This window comes from Eucyclogobius newberryi, unplaced genomic scaffold (genome assembly GCF_026437365.1).
Source record: "Eucyclogobius newberryi isolate DKJ021-1_F unplaced genomic scaffold, fEucNew1.0.hap1 SCAF_119, whole genome shotgun sequence".
Taxonomy (NCBI): Eukaryota; Metazoa; Chordata; class Actinopteri; order Gobiiformes; family Gobiidae; genus Eucyclogobius; species Eucyclogobius newberryi.
In genome coordinates, this window is record NW_027315745.1 from 53,943 (window position 1) to 69,294 (window position 15,352).

Below are 15,352 nucleotides of genomic sequence, written 5' to 3' on the forward strand. Positions count from 1 at the left end.
TTCCAGGTCAGCGAGTACAGACAGAGTTAGGAGCCCTGCTGACAAGGCACGTCAAAACTTCACTGGCCTCACAGTTGTTGAATGAAAACAAAAGGCGAAATGAAAGAGAACCTTTAGAGAAGGCCTGGGATCATTACGCCCAGGTTCTCTAAGATGCTTTACCACCTTGATCCCTGGCAGCCCACCAGCGAATGTCCATCCGAATCACCTGCCTCTGCACTCTCAGGATTTGTTGTTCGCCGCATCAGACTGTAGCAGCGAAAAGGTTCAAATTAATCCTTGTGCCAGTTGGGAAAGAGAACAACCCAGATTTGGCGGAACAATCGCTCGCTTGTTGTGGAATAGTGAACTTTGAGCCGGCGACCTCAGAGCTGGCCCGTGGGTGAAATAAGTTTAGAAACAGAGTGAATTATGATGAGGATTTAGTCTATTTGTCATGAGAAGAGGACAATAGTTTGTGCAATGGGGGCTCTTGGTGATCTGGAGGGTGTTGACGTTTGACCAAGATATTTTCATGGGTAGAAGTTAGATCAGTTGTTTTAGGAAACTAAAGTCGACCTAAGAGATACGAGGGCTGAGACTTAGAACACTTATTCGTTCTTAAGTGGTTCTTTCATATTCTTTTATATTGTGAACAGTCTACTGAAGGTTCAAGTATCTGTTATCTGGTATTGTATGGACGGACACTCTTTGTGCTGCCGCCTCTTGACCGGGTCGTCGTAAATTAAAATAACTGTAGTTCTCAATGGATAAATACAGGTTAAAGTATGCTTCTGTTTTAACTACTTCTATCAAGTAAAAGTGAGTTCAAAGTGGCCTGAAAGAGGTTTAAAACATATGTGGCTGCTTGTTGAAAGTTGTTCACCTGACGGCACAGATCAGATATTTAAGGTCTGGATAACAAAAGGTATAAGGTTTTTATACCAGGTTGTAAAAGAAAATCAAATAAAAAGCTTTGGTATGTTGAAATAATCCTTTGACTTGGAGAAACAGGACTTTTATAGGTATTTACAGATGAGGAGTTATTATAACCAAGAAATTAAACAAAGCAATGATAATGAAAACCCTCTGACTAAACTTTATGTTAAGGCTTATAAATAAGAACGTATAATTATATATAATTGTATAACTGCATTTGTAAACACAGTATATTAAAGCAAAAAGGAAAGAGAAGAGTGGAGAAGTGTGTGTACAACAAATCACATGTTTGGAGGGAGTTTAGTTTGAAAATGTCATGTTTTAACAAATGTTTTGGGACTGTTCTGTTGCTCCAAAAATATTGCTCTGAAATTAAGAATGTTTTGACACACTTTTAGAGCTATGTACCGGTACTTCGGCCTCAAAACTCCTGCCACAGTGAATAGATCCATTTGCATTGTACGTTTGGCTGCAGCAAACGGATGACACGAACCACACCAATGATCAAAAGCTGGCCTGACATAGCAACAGACATAAGACAAAACTTTCATTTTAATTTGACTGTGCAAGATTTATATATATTATTTTAAATGTTTTGTGCTACGTGTGTTCTTTTTATTTTGGTATTTGCATATTTTGTTCTGTTTTTTTATTTATTTAAAAAGAATATATGTGGCGAGGTTACAACATTTCCCTGCAAATCTTATCCTGTAGGTTAAGTTTAGATTTTTTGTAAACTAAAGACATTTGTATTGACATTGTTCATCTTGAGGTTCTTTAGTGAACAACATGCTTCATACCTCCATTGGATATTTGGGCAAATATTTGGACATCATGCACTCGGTGATGTTTATTTAAAATTCTGTGTTATCTGACTGGTATTTAAGTCCCACGACCCATTGAGGCCTTTGGAAATGGCATTTAACAGATTCAAGTGTGGTGTTCAGATTTGCCGCGTTTTTACTGTGGAATTTCCAACATTCCTTTGTGAAAGAATGCTTACACTTGAACTAATCTTTCTAGTGAGTATAGTAAGACGCGACACAGTGTGGAAAGCCATTGAGACACGTTCTTTACAGTTTTCTGGAGCTACAGTGGGGCATATGCCTGCCAGCAGGCAGCCTCTTTCTGTTGGCCTGATAAGAATAGCTCCTGTCTGTTCTTCCAGGGCCGGACGCCAGTAAAAAACGGCCTTTCACAACGTTTATATAATACTCATACTCAATCATTTCTGACCTCCCACAGAAAATCATTCACTGTATTGAACAAATGGAACCACAGCAGCTCACCCGGAAACCCTAAAGAAAGTGCTTTTGAATTGAATCCGTGTGGAGAGGTGTACGTGTAACTCGAGGAAGTGAAACCTGTGGTGCAAGAACAAAGAAACCTGCAGCTTTTGAGGAGGAAGAACAGTCAACGTTCTTTCAGTCTCGCATGCAAAATCCAGGAACTACTATTTTACTACCGGTACTGGAAGGGAGAAGTTCCATGGCTGACATGGGCTTGTTATGGGTGCACAGAGCGTTTCATTGATGTGTTGGTTCCCATAGACCTCAATGTCAATATTCAGCCCACATTTTGAATGCAGTGAAATAGATGTTTTTTGTTGTTGGCGCCAAATGTGTTTCTACTGGGCATTTTCTGTTTGACTGACTGTAGAGTTAGCTATACAGTGGCTTTTTTGTATTCAGGGTTTTCCAAAAATGTAATGAAATGCTTTCCATCTATTACAATCAATAACAGAACTTGTAAAAGATCACATACTAATATAAAAAACTGCTATTATTTTGTGTTAAAAATGACTTGCTACTGGCTGCAACAATTCATCGGCTAATTGTGTCTATAAAAATAGTCGTAGTCGTTAGCTGGACCATGTGTACAGACTCTAAAATGCATGCAAAATACCCCTTTAATACATCAAAATTCCCCAAAAAGTTGTAAATATTCTACAAGCCTTCGGTTATCAAATTTCAAACTTTATTCGGTTGATAATGCAATTTAAAAATCTCAATCTACAATGGAAATAATCGTTTGACCAATCAACTAATCGAATAAATTATCACCGACTATTCGACTGCTAAAATAATCGTTAGTTGAAACCTCATTCTGCTGTTTTTGATTTTTGAAATTGGTATTGGGTATAGTGCCTTTTGCTTGGTAGTGAAATCAAGTTTGTAATGTTAGTTTTAACACTAAAAGCAGTTTCCAGCTCTCACTTGTTAACGGGATATGTTTTATACTGGCTGACAACAACTCGAAAGTAGCACCTGATCATGAAAGCGTCAAAGTAAAAGGAAATGCTCCCTTTCACAGCACAGATAGTCTACGTACTGTAAATCTTTTTTTCTATAGGGGATGGCAAATGTCTGTCTTTTCACCCAGAGGATATCCTAAACGTCCAGATGGGCATCCTGTATGAACTGAGATCCCTGCCAAAGTATAAAAATGGTCCTGTCCTAACTGTTCGGCCATGTCACCAGTGCAGGGACTAAATATAACAGATTGTAGAAAATATGAGATGTATTCAACTTGGATAATCTCGTGTACACTTTGCATCTGGCTGCTATCAACGTTGCTTTACTTCTAAGAGTATTTATTTTATCACTCCATATTTGCTACTTTTACAACAAAACTATCACATTTTATTTTCCACAACTTCAAAAATCCTTTGTGACAAGATTGATGCATTTTATGTAGTCGTTCTTTTAACTCTTCTTTCAACTTGTATTTTACTTTCATACTTGGAAGATAAGAAAATATCCAATATTAAGCTGGCAATGGCTTTGAAGAAGCACTACAACTCTACCGATCTAACCACTGTTTCTTTTCATATTCTAATATTAATCATTTTGTGATTGGACATCCCTGGAATCCTTCTATATTAGTCATTTTATTTGATTAAAAAGGTCCAAGTGCCAGTTCCAGCTTATGGTACCCAAGGCGAGACTTAAAACCAGGGGGACAGAGCCTTCTCTGTGGCCCCAAACCCTGGGACACCATTATGTCCAAACGGCTCTCAATTTAGACCCACTTTTATTCACAGTGTGAGTTGTGTGGTCCTCTGTTGTCTTTATTATTTAATTTTGTATTCATTATTATTATTATTAATTAATTATATATATATATATATATATATATATATATATATATATATATATATATATATATATATATATATATAATATTTTTAATTCAATTTTAAATATTTTAAATATTTGACTCTACTGTTTTTCTGTTTTTATTTTGTTGTACAATTTGTTTTACTTTTTTTTACATTTTTTCATAGTTTGCTGTGTTGGCTTATTTCACTGTGTGCAGCACTTTGGAAACAGCCTTTGTTCGTCAAATGTGCTGTAAAAACCAAATGGATTGGATTGAAGTCATTCCAGAACAACACGTCACTGGTTTTCTGTCACGTTTTCTCCGGCTCGGTGGCGGCTCTCCTGGCTCGACAGAACCTGAAGCTTTTCCTCGACAGCAGCTCGCCGCACAGACGTGTACAAACGCAGACGGCTTTGTCAACAAAGGAGACAGGATCATTGATTTACCCGGCGGCTGGCCCCGGTCTCAGAGGGCTGCGCTGCGCACTTCCAGCACTCTGCCCCTGTCAGCTTTTATCAGACTTTATGGCTTAATTGGCTGTTCATGCACAATAGGAAATCATCAGCAGCATTAGTCTCCTGACACTGATTAAACAGAGCTGTGGCTTTATTTGTCAGGCTGAATGAAGATGGATGTTTGTATTGAAAGTAAAGACATTTTACAGCGTCTCTGATAGAAATGAGGTTTGTAAATGGTGTCAGGAGTGTAATTTAAAGCATTTTTTTCAGTTGTTTTTGTTAACGACAATAGAAATAGTACAAAAATGAACATAACAATACAGTCACAAACAAACAAAAGTAAAAATATACCACTCCACCACACATTCACACACAAGAAGAAAAAGACGGTCAAAAGTACATACTGTATTTTCTGGACTATAAGTCGCACCAGCCAAAAAAATGCAAAATAGAGAAGAAAAAAACATATATAAGTCGCACTGGAGTATGAAATAAGGTTGTGAAATAACAAATGATATCACATATAAGTCGCTCTGGAGTATATTATATAAGTATAAATATGAGTACAAGTTGCACCCCGGCCAAACCTATGAAAAAAGGTGCAACTTATAGTCATGAAAATATGGTACTGTTTATGTCAATACTGATGCTTGGTTTGTACATGCAAAGGTCAAATGTGTCATGTGGCTACAGATTAGGGTCAAAAAACCTTTCAAAATAAAACAAATAATACATAAAAGCACTTCCTGGTAGAATAAAGTAATAAAGTAACAAAGCTTCACAAATACAATATAGGGCCAATGCTTTTGAGAAACTACAATGATTTTAAGTGAAAGTTACATTTTTGCTGATATTAACTTATGACATCTTGACTTTGTGAGGAGATTGCGAGATAGAGCCATCATTCTTGGGTAGGTCTCATAATGTGCTGGGGATTGTTTAGTACCTCATGATACAATTGCAAAACTCAGAGCTTGAATAACTTATACGTGGCCAGTCCTTAAAATATTAATAGTTTATTCAAATTATGTTTTGGTTATGTACAAAAATAAAATACTTTCCTGTGCATAATGCTCTTAATATCAGAATATGATTTGCCTATGAATAAGTCACCTTTTCAGACCAGCAGTTTCAGCCTTTATGCAGCACTCAGCAGGTTATTCATTTTAGAACCCAACAATTTATAATAGATTTAAATACGTTTGTTAAAAGTATAATTCTAAACATCCGTCACGATATATTGCCGTATTGATATTTTGCGTACAGCCGTCGCCTCAAAGGACTTCTACAATTGAAATATTTCCAGAGTTCGATACAAATAACAGATGCAGATGAGGATTAGGATTAAGTTGAATCAAATTTAAATAATTGGTGTTTTTCTTCTAATCAGACTTTGAGATGGGATTTGAAAACACGCCGTCCAAATAATTTATCCGGGGGTACTGGGGCCGACTAGGCGAAAAAACGTGGAGCTTCGGCATTCTCCGGACCAAGGCTCGGCAGCCAATCAGTGCCAAGCACACACATCTCGTCGACTAATCAGCACGCAGCATGCAAATTCTCACGTGTAAACAGTAAATTGTAATGGCGGACTATTGTCAAATTCTTCCCGGCCCGATTTAATGATAATATTCCCTTTTTTTCTAAGATTTATTGATAAAATGGCCGTCCCTGCACTCGAAAAAGCCCGTCCACATTTTAAAATATCCCGTCTAAAACACGGGAAGACGGGTCTCTGTCTAAAAGCTGCTTCTAAGAAAATAGATGACATAAAAACAGATTTAATCTTTTCCGCAATGTCCGTCTTATTAGAAGAAAAACACAAGTTGAGATAAAGAATACGACTACATTTTCCAAATACCAGGTTAAATCTTTACATATTTGCTGTACTTTCTCAGTTGTTTTGAACAGGTCCGTGCCTTCCGTTTGGTGCACGTGACGGTGGAGTGACGGATGAATGTGGAGTCGCGTTATCTGGACTCCGCCAGAGCCAAATGATTAAACGGATTGGGCATTTGTGGCAGTGAAAGGGGAGAGAACGCTTCCTATCTGGCAAAGTGTCACAGTGGTGCGAGAGGATAAGAGTCATGGTTACCCACACTCAGAACCAGCCCGGGCAGACGAACGCGTTGGAATGAATTGTCAGATCGCAGCCTGTTCGTGGAAATGTACGGTAATACGAGCTGGAACAAAGAACCGTATGTGTGCTGCAATACTCTTTCACCATGAGGCAGCTTTTAGGTGATTGGGGTTGTCACGATACTGAACATGGAGTATCTGTGTTTCAGTTTTATGTCGTCTTAACGTTCGAATCTAGGCTAAAAACTGAAACGATTTTATTTGTACTCTCTTCTCTTTCATGTCTTTATCTGTTTTGTGATTTGAAAGCATTTTTCCTGTGCTTTGAATTACCTTGTGCATGAATTGTGCCAATTTCGATTTCTCTTTCGAATCTCTTATTACACAATAGAATTATTTCAACTCAAATCCAGGAATTTGTTATGTTTACTTGCAATCTCATACTAGTTATAAATCAATAATGATAAAATCCATGGGTTTCAAAATGTTGAGGAATTAACAAATTATTATTTTTAATGGAAAAATATAAGCCTCCAAATGTTGCATTTAACAGGAAATGGAAAGCCCCAAATAAATAAATAAAAATACCCTGGAAAGGTAAAAATGTGTCCTGTTTGTGCCAAATCTGGCTCTTGACAATTAACTGCATGTCATTCCCCAGTCTCATCTTTATTCCACGCTGCACTGCTCTGTCAAATACAGCTTATGGGCCAAAAACGCCTTTACAAAATAAATCTAAATGTGTCCTATTCATTTGAGTTTTAGTATTTATTTAGTTTTGATACTAGTTTTAGTATCGTTTAGTATCTGGGCATTGATCTTATTTATTTGACAAGACTAGTTATTTGAGGTACATCATCATATCTATAAGACCATTAATCCCAATTTCTCAAAACTGAATGATTTGATCAGATGATGAACAGCTTTAGTTCAAGTCCCAGCACAATGCTCTTGTAAATAAGTGTCTTGAGCCCAGTGCCCTCTCCAGTTCAGACACTGCATCCTCTTTATTTAAAGCTTTGGCCATTTTCTAATTTCCACTTTACCTGTTGTACATGTACATGATGGTTTTATAGCAATCAAGTAGGTAGTAAGACAGGAAGTGACATCGCACTAGGGACACTCATTCCAGTCAAAGTTTACACAAAATAAACTTCTTTTTTAAATTTTAAACATTAAGTCAATTAAATATTTTCATTTGTCAATAAGCCATTAGATTTGTTTTTTCTCAGTGTTTGCTTGGCGATGTCATCAATTACAAACAGGAAGTCAAATTATAAACCTTAAAAATGTGCTTTTCTGGGATAATTTTTGTAGAATTTTTTGACATTGTGAATCATCCATCAGTCAGTCATCAGTCATCCAACCTGTCATAGGCACGTTACGCCTTGAACAATAAGTTAATTCATGAACACAGCTTATACTTCATTGAATTTAAAAACATATTTAATCATTACAACTATAATTTATTGTTTTGTTTCAAGTACATGTTTCAAAATTAACACAAATTGTTGAATTTTCTTGACCATCGGGCTAATCGTAGCAGCTCAGAGTGCTCATTCTCGGCTCTAAAGGTTTGGCTTGGTGTAAAGTGCTTAATAAATGTGACCGTCCACCACACGGGGCCATCTACCTGTTGGCGTCAAGCTCCACCGCCCACTGCTGCGGCGTGGACGTTAGCATACCATTAAACACCAGTGCTATCGTCCAAATGTTGACTCGCCAGAACAAAGCGGTTTTGAATAATCTTTAAACATCATCAAAGTCCTCTATTGTTGTTTGTATTTGCATCCTTTAGCGGAAATACCTTTGCACGTTTGGTTACCTTTTTACCGCTAGAGCCCCGCCCACCTGCCAAGTGTTACAGTCAAACGATGACATCATGCTGCGTCGCGTCAAGGAAGTTACATCCGAGGTTTACCGAGCGCTCCCGACGACAGCGTGGAATGCTTGGAAAGCCATCAAACTTTAGCTGTTATGATTTATTGTTCTGCTCTTTTTTTTGTGCTTATCCAGAAGGGGGGGGGGGGGGGGGGGGGGGCACCTGTATTCCTGGAAGGATTATCTTGGAAAAGGAAGGGGGTAGGATTAGCTTGAGTGGAATTCTGATAAAAATGCCACCAGTGTGCTAGCAGTTAGCCTTGAATGATGAGGTTGTTTTGGCCTAATTTAGCCGCCGTAGAAGCACAATAACGGTGGAAGTTGGCCCCATCAAAGTGGCCTTATGGTTGGGCGATTAGCTTGCTTCAATCAGACCGTTTCCTTCCTCGGTGGAGTAAAGAGTTCAGATATGGGGAGGTGCACTGCATGTCCAGGGATTTTAGGGCTTAGTTCAAATGCCTTTTACATTCTTCACTTCTTCAGTCCAAAGTCTCTAGGGAAGCTGTCATTTCTCCAACGTTATGATTAGATTGTGGAATCAAACGATGGTCAGGAAGTCCCGATAATGTGTCTTGATTTTGCTTTATCTGGCATTTTTTGTGACCCATTTTCAAGTAGAAGATCCCAAACACTTGTCACAATCCTGAATGCACCCTGGTAAGCCTTTTTCATTGGCAAGAAGTGTGAAATGTGTTCAGCATTTGCAGTCAATAATTACATTTCATCGTTTACGCAAAAGCACACTCATTTTTCAACCCGTTTAAAGTATTTGTATACACTGTAGCCATGTTACTTCACACATAGGCTCTAAAATACTTGTAGCCCGCGATATGTTTCCTGTTTAGCCATACAAAAAGCAAGCTTTTTTGCATGATTGACTTTCTCTCGTGTTACCGTGGTCAGATCATCGACCTTTGGTTGTGTTAAGGCGTTACAAAACCAAGCTCACTTTCTTTCCTTCTGACTCAGCGCTCTGTAACCAAACACTGCATTAAATATAAGTTGAGTCATTATGATCTTTTAAATGAAGTGTAGAATAGACATACAGTTTACCTTTTTGTCGCTAGGGATGTCACAACATAAACTGTTGGTGTTACGATTATTGGGAGAAAAAACTTCATGACTTGTCTGACATGTTATTGTTCCTGTTTGTGACCGGCTTTGCAAAATTTAACTCTCTGAATGACAATTTAAAGATACATATGACAAAAATAGTCAGATTTAAAAAGGTTCTTTACATTTGACCGAACTTCAATCACATTTTGGTGCCGGACTGACCCAACATCGAGCTCAAATAAATGTGTGGTGGGACAATTCAAACTCCATACTTGAATTATTCACCACTTTGTTTGGACAACCCTGCAAAAGGACATTTAGAAAATCTGTAAATTCTAATAGCAATGGGTGATATGAAAACATATACATTTTTGCATGAGAATCAATACTTTTTCATGCTATACGTAATGTAATGTTGTGTCAAGGCTACGAGGCAAAGTCTTGTAAATTGCAGGCTCTACAGAAGGAAAAGCCAGGGTCCTCGGCATTCCTTCCATAAGTCCATGTGAAATATTTGCAACAAGTCAAAGCCACAATTGAAGGTTCTGTGTTAAAGTTAAGTCTAATATTCACTGATGTCACTGTGGGACTGGGAGAGCAAAGACTGCCATCTACTGGAGGTAGACAGCACTGCATCTTACTACAACCATGAAACACAAGAGATGACACTTTTTGGTGAATGGATGAGTCTCTGTTGGAACAGTTTTGAAGGAATGACATGTGTTGAATTGCTAAATAGAGGTTTATTAAAAAGGAAATATGCAGAATCAGCTTTAATTAACTTTTAGCCACGTTACAGCGGCGTTTCCTCATCATGAGTTTACTCAAAGTTGTATTTTGATGGTTCCTGCATGTTTGAGTAATCCTGTATTGTCCTGCAACTGAGGTTCAAGTGGTCCAAAAAATCCTGTTTTCACCTACCCCTTATCCCCGCCCACATCCCTGTACTTAGTGTGATTGTTTGAACAAAAAAGAGTGACACGTGCAGGGTTCTAAAATGTCAGAGCCACTCGGGATGTCACGATATCAAATTTTAGTGTTACAATGATTGTGAAGTCCTGATTATTGTGTTAGTTTAATAAGTTACTAGACCAGCTTTACAAGAATTTACTTTTTGAAAGATGAAATAACGTTAAATCTTAACAAAAACTGCCAGATAAAATAAAGTTCTTTACATTCAGGTCTATTTTTGGGCTGTATATTGAACAACAAATACTTAATTCTACGAATATCGATTAACCTAATAATTGTGACATCCCTATTAGCCATTTTTCAAAAATAAAAGCATGTAAATGACAATCCACTTCCTGCAATGTTGGAAGTATGTAGTTCAATAGTAAATGTACAGTATATAATATGTTTCCTTTATTCACGATTATTTTGCTTATCGAATAGTCTAGCGATTGTTCTTTTGATTCGTTAGAAAAGATTTTGACTAAACTAAGCCCAGATGAAGCTTGAGGATGTTCGGATGAATTATATTTACAGACAAAATTACACATTTTCATATTGAGTCATAAAACCTCAGTTTTCAGCTCGTGGCGGGTTTGGGGTCTATGTATGGATCAGTTAAGGATGAATCGATTTGAACATTTGGGGGGTCAATGATTTCAATAACAGATTAATGACACACATGGTGGCACAAGGGTTAGCCCTCTCACCCCTGCAGGTTCTCCTCGTGCCTCGACACGTGCAGCAGCACGTTAATCCTCCAGCACTGCTCTTCCACTTGGAACCAATCAAAAGCAAGGTATAAAAGATGTCGCTGATATGTCTCGAGTCAAACTGTACATAACTTATGGCTCGGCATTAAAGAGACAAGGGTGTGTTTTCAAAAACAAATCCATAAATAAGGGATAATTAAAGGATGTTGTGTCGCCCAAGGAGACGCTGGTTTGACTGAGCATCAGTCTAGACCAAGACGGGAACTTCCATCTTCACATTTGAGACGAGGCGGTCGAGTTTAATGAAGTTGTTTTAATGAGTTGTTTCTGCAGGAGGAGCTTGAATACTTTTTGACCCACGAGAATTGCAAGATTGGGAATGCTCACTTTATAATAACTACACATTACTTTGCCTTAACAAAGCATGAACAAAGACAGGGATTATAGAGAACATATAGTTTATGAAGCATGATTCAAGATGAGTAACTAGTTAATTCAGGTTATGTTTAGGGTTTGGGTTCGGAATGAGTCGTTTCTAAGGCTGAATCATGCTTAATCAAATATTTGTTCATTCTTAGTTAAGTCTTTGTTCATATTTTATTAAGGCAGGAATAAGTGTAGTTACAAAGAATAAGCATTTTAGCTGCTTTTTCATTACTTTATACTTGAGACCTGAATTACTCACTTTTCTTTTTTACATTTTTGTACACATTCATATTTTCTTTCTTAATATTTGGTCTTTGATACAAGATTGTTTTATTTTTAGCGACATTGCCCTTGTACATCTGTTGAATCAGTGACGTTAATATACAGTTTGTCTGTTCTTTTACACTCACTTAAAAAAATCACTGCTCAAAACTGTTTAAACTCACATTTCCTTTAGTTTCACACCACTGTTGTCCTTTTACTTTGTTTCTAGTATCGTAAAGCAGCTTTGAGTGTGCAAAAAGTGCTATTTAAGTTTGATTCATTGTTATTATTAATCTTAAATTACCTTTGAAATGTGTCTTTACTTTTACAATATATGTGTTTTGTTTAATTACAGCTTAAAATGGATACTACATTCATAGACACAAACCTGAGCTTGTGCGCTCTGAAGCTGCGTGCAGTGTCCAGGTTCCACCAGTAGACGGCAGTAGATGTTCTCCTTTGTGCAGTGCAGAAAGACCACAGACTCTCTCCTGCTGGAACATGAGGTCCTGCCCGGGTCCTGCTCATTTACTGTGATGTAACTAGGTCCCGTCCCAAGGGAAAAGCGGTTTATTTAGGTTTGGTTAGGACCTTTAAACTCTGCAGTGACGTGAAAACATGTTGTAAGATAAGATAAGAGCTGTCAAATGGACTCTGAATAATTGCAGCTTGACTTAACTTCCATATAAGGCCACAGCTAATTTACTATATTACATAGTTTGGGTTGGTTGATGACTTTGATTAAAAAGAGCTGATCACTGACGATTAGAAATAATGGAATCTTGGCCTTAAAACGTATTAATTGCGCAACGGCCCTATAATTCAAGGTGAAACTTCTTTTGGTCATGTGTCGTTGGCTGTTTGAAGTGGAATCACAACTTGCTGAATGTGGTTGGATTTGTTTCATTCAAGTGAGATTCAATTTTGTGATTTTGAATTTTAAACGGAGAGCAGTTTCAACAGTTGAGTGACCGATCCAGAACATTTTTAGGTCATATGTGATCGGGCTGCACATTATATTGTCAAAGTATCAATATTGTAAGATTAACCGACGCAATAATCGTTTAGTATCAAACTAAATATATCGTAATGTCAAGGTCCTCCAACTGACAGAAATGTAATGTTTTTTATCTTTGATTTTATCTTGGTTTTGTCCATTTTTATCTATTGTTTTGATCAAGTTTGACAAGTCAATTGAAGCATGTACATTTTAGTTTCAATATAACTGAAATGATTGGGTGAAAAAGTATAATGAAACATTGTAATAATACAGTAATTAACAGCCATATCTCATATCGCAATCTTGTCCAATGTAGTGCAGCCCTAATATGTGACAGTAAATAATACATGTCATATTACTCAGTGCGACAATGTTTTAATGGAAAAAGCGGGAATTCAACAGATTAAACATTCAAACGCCACCAAACGACAGCAGTGAAGCTAAAAAGTGTAACTAAAGAGATGTTTTAAACTTAAGTTGGGAAAGACAGTGTCAAGATCCTCCTGCGCTTAGGTTCACTTATAAAACTGATTTAACTGCTCTGAAGTGGTCACTTTTTTTTTGCAATGGGAACCAAATAAAATCTGAATTGAGTTTAGGTTGTTGAACTTTAGTCGTTGACTCAGTCACCAGTTCTTTTATTGCCATTATAAGGATTTATTATGGATATTTGGGAGCAAATTGTGTTATTTTTACAGATAAATATACAGTTTATTCATCGTTTTCTGTATAAATATTTGTGTTACCTGCTGTTTTGTGATTTTGTGACGTGGTCAGCGCACTTTGGGTCAGATAGTTTGACAAATCATTGAGATACTTTTAGTTTTGAGAGCGTTTGCTAGCACCACACGTCAACTAATCGACTCTTTTGTCGACCAAGAATGTATTCAATCGACTACAGCCCTGTAATTGAGCATCAAGTCCTGCAGTGGGTCAGTCAAGTCAAGTCAATCATCAAAATTAGGACATTGCATCACCATAATATCTGCCACTTTTACAGTTCCATTTTGACCGAAAATCTCCGCCCTTCTGCATTTTTGGATTGACTTCTCAGCCTGGCAACACTAGACCTCACTATCCTGGCGCTCATTTGCCACATCGCTCTATAACAAAGGCGCACCAGTTGCTTGGACCAGCGTCTTGTTGGCAGAAACACAGACGCCGAGTGTGGGGCCCGGGTAGTGGATATACTGGAGGACTGTATCAGCTGCCAGCCCTCAGAATGGCTTACTTTGTCTCACCTCTACACGCTGGCCCACCGCCAGACACGCCGCGGCCCCGCCCGCCCCGCCGGGTCACTCCATGCCGTAATTGAATGCCCGTGTCCGCTGTTGTCGCTTTTATTTCTTTCATTTTTTCCCAATCCCGTGTCGGCGTTTTGCTTTCTCTCCCGATGCTTCGTCACATGTATCGGTGCCGTGCCGATGCCTCCTGGGAAATGTAGTTTGTTGTAGGGTTCGGGGAAAATACTGTTTCTCATTGCGATTTGAGGTTTTAAAATCGAGATTCAGTTCAGTGCAGTACATTTTAACAACGTTTGAGGAGATTGATATACGAAAGAACTGCTTCTGTAAATACAACAGTGACTTGCATATCAGATCAAATGTACGTAAATGACGGGGTTAGTAGTAAAAAAATAAATTGCTGGATATGTTGTTGTTTGTTAATAGCAGTAATAGCAATATCTTGATAATTACAACCATTCAAATTGCAATTGGCTCCGTGCAATTGGTAGCTATTTGTACTTTTATATATTTGTCTCAAAGATATGTATCTGAAAACGGAAAATATAAAATGAATAGCAAATTAGAGTTTATTAGGCCAGTCACAATAAACATTTTTGAAGTGCGATATATTGCTAAACAATAAACCCTTTTATAAATGTATAATATTGTTTAAAAAAAAAGAGTTAGTAACAAGTAAGTTAGTATCATATATAAGTTATAGAATTTGCTTATTCGACCATCTACACCTCAAATTTAATTTTACAAAAAACAATCTAAAACTTTCCCAATAAATGTAAATATTGGGTGGCAAAATGTAGTGTTACAGCTCTTATTTATTGAACAATATTTCGATAAAGACCTTATCGCGACAGGCCTGTATGTAGATTTCTTCCGTTGCGTAGTTTGAGTATTTATTACACTTGTTAATTAGCATTAGCATTAAGACACTGCTTTTATATGACTTTCTAGTTTATTGCTTTGTATTCCAACTCTTGTTCACATAATGTACACCATCAGTGCCGCTGTCTCTAGGAAATGTAGTTTAGTCTAAGCGAGTGGTTAGTTTGTTTGCATAGCTAGCGTACATGCTAATGACGAGGTTAAATGCATGTTTGGTGACGGCGTTTACATTGATTGCTTTGGGGATTTCAATGTCAATATGCATTATGGCTGAAGGTGACTCTATGGCGTGTTTAACGAGCAGTAAATCCATACACGTTGAAATGCCTAATGTACTGTGTGCTAACATGTTGTAGCTTAGCTTGTTTACTGGTCACT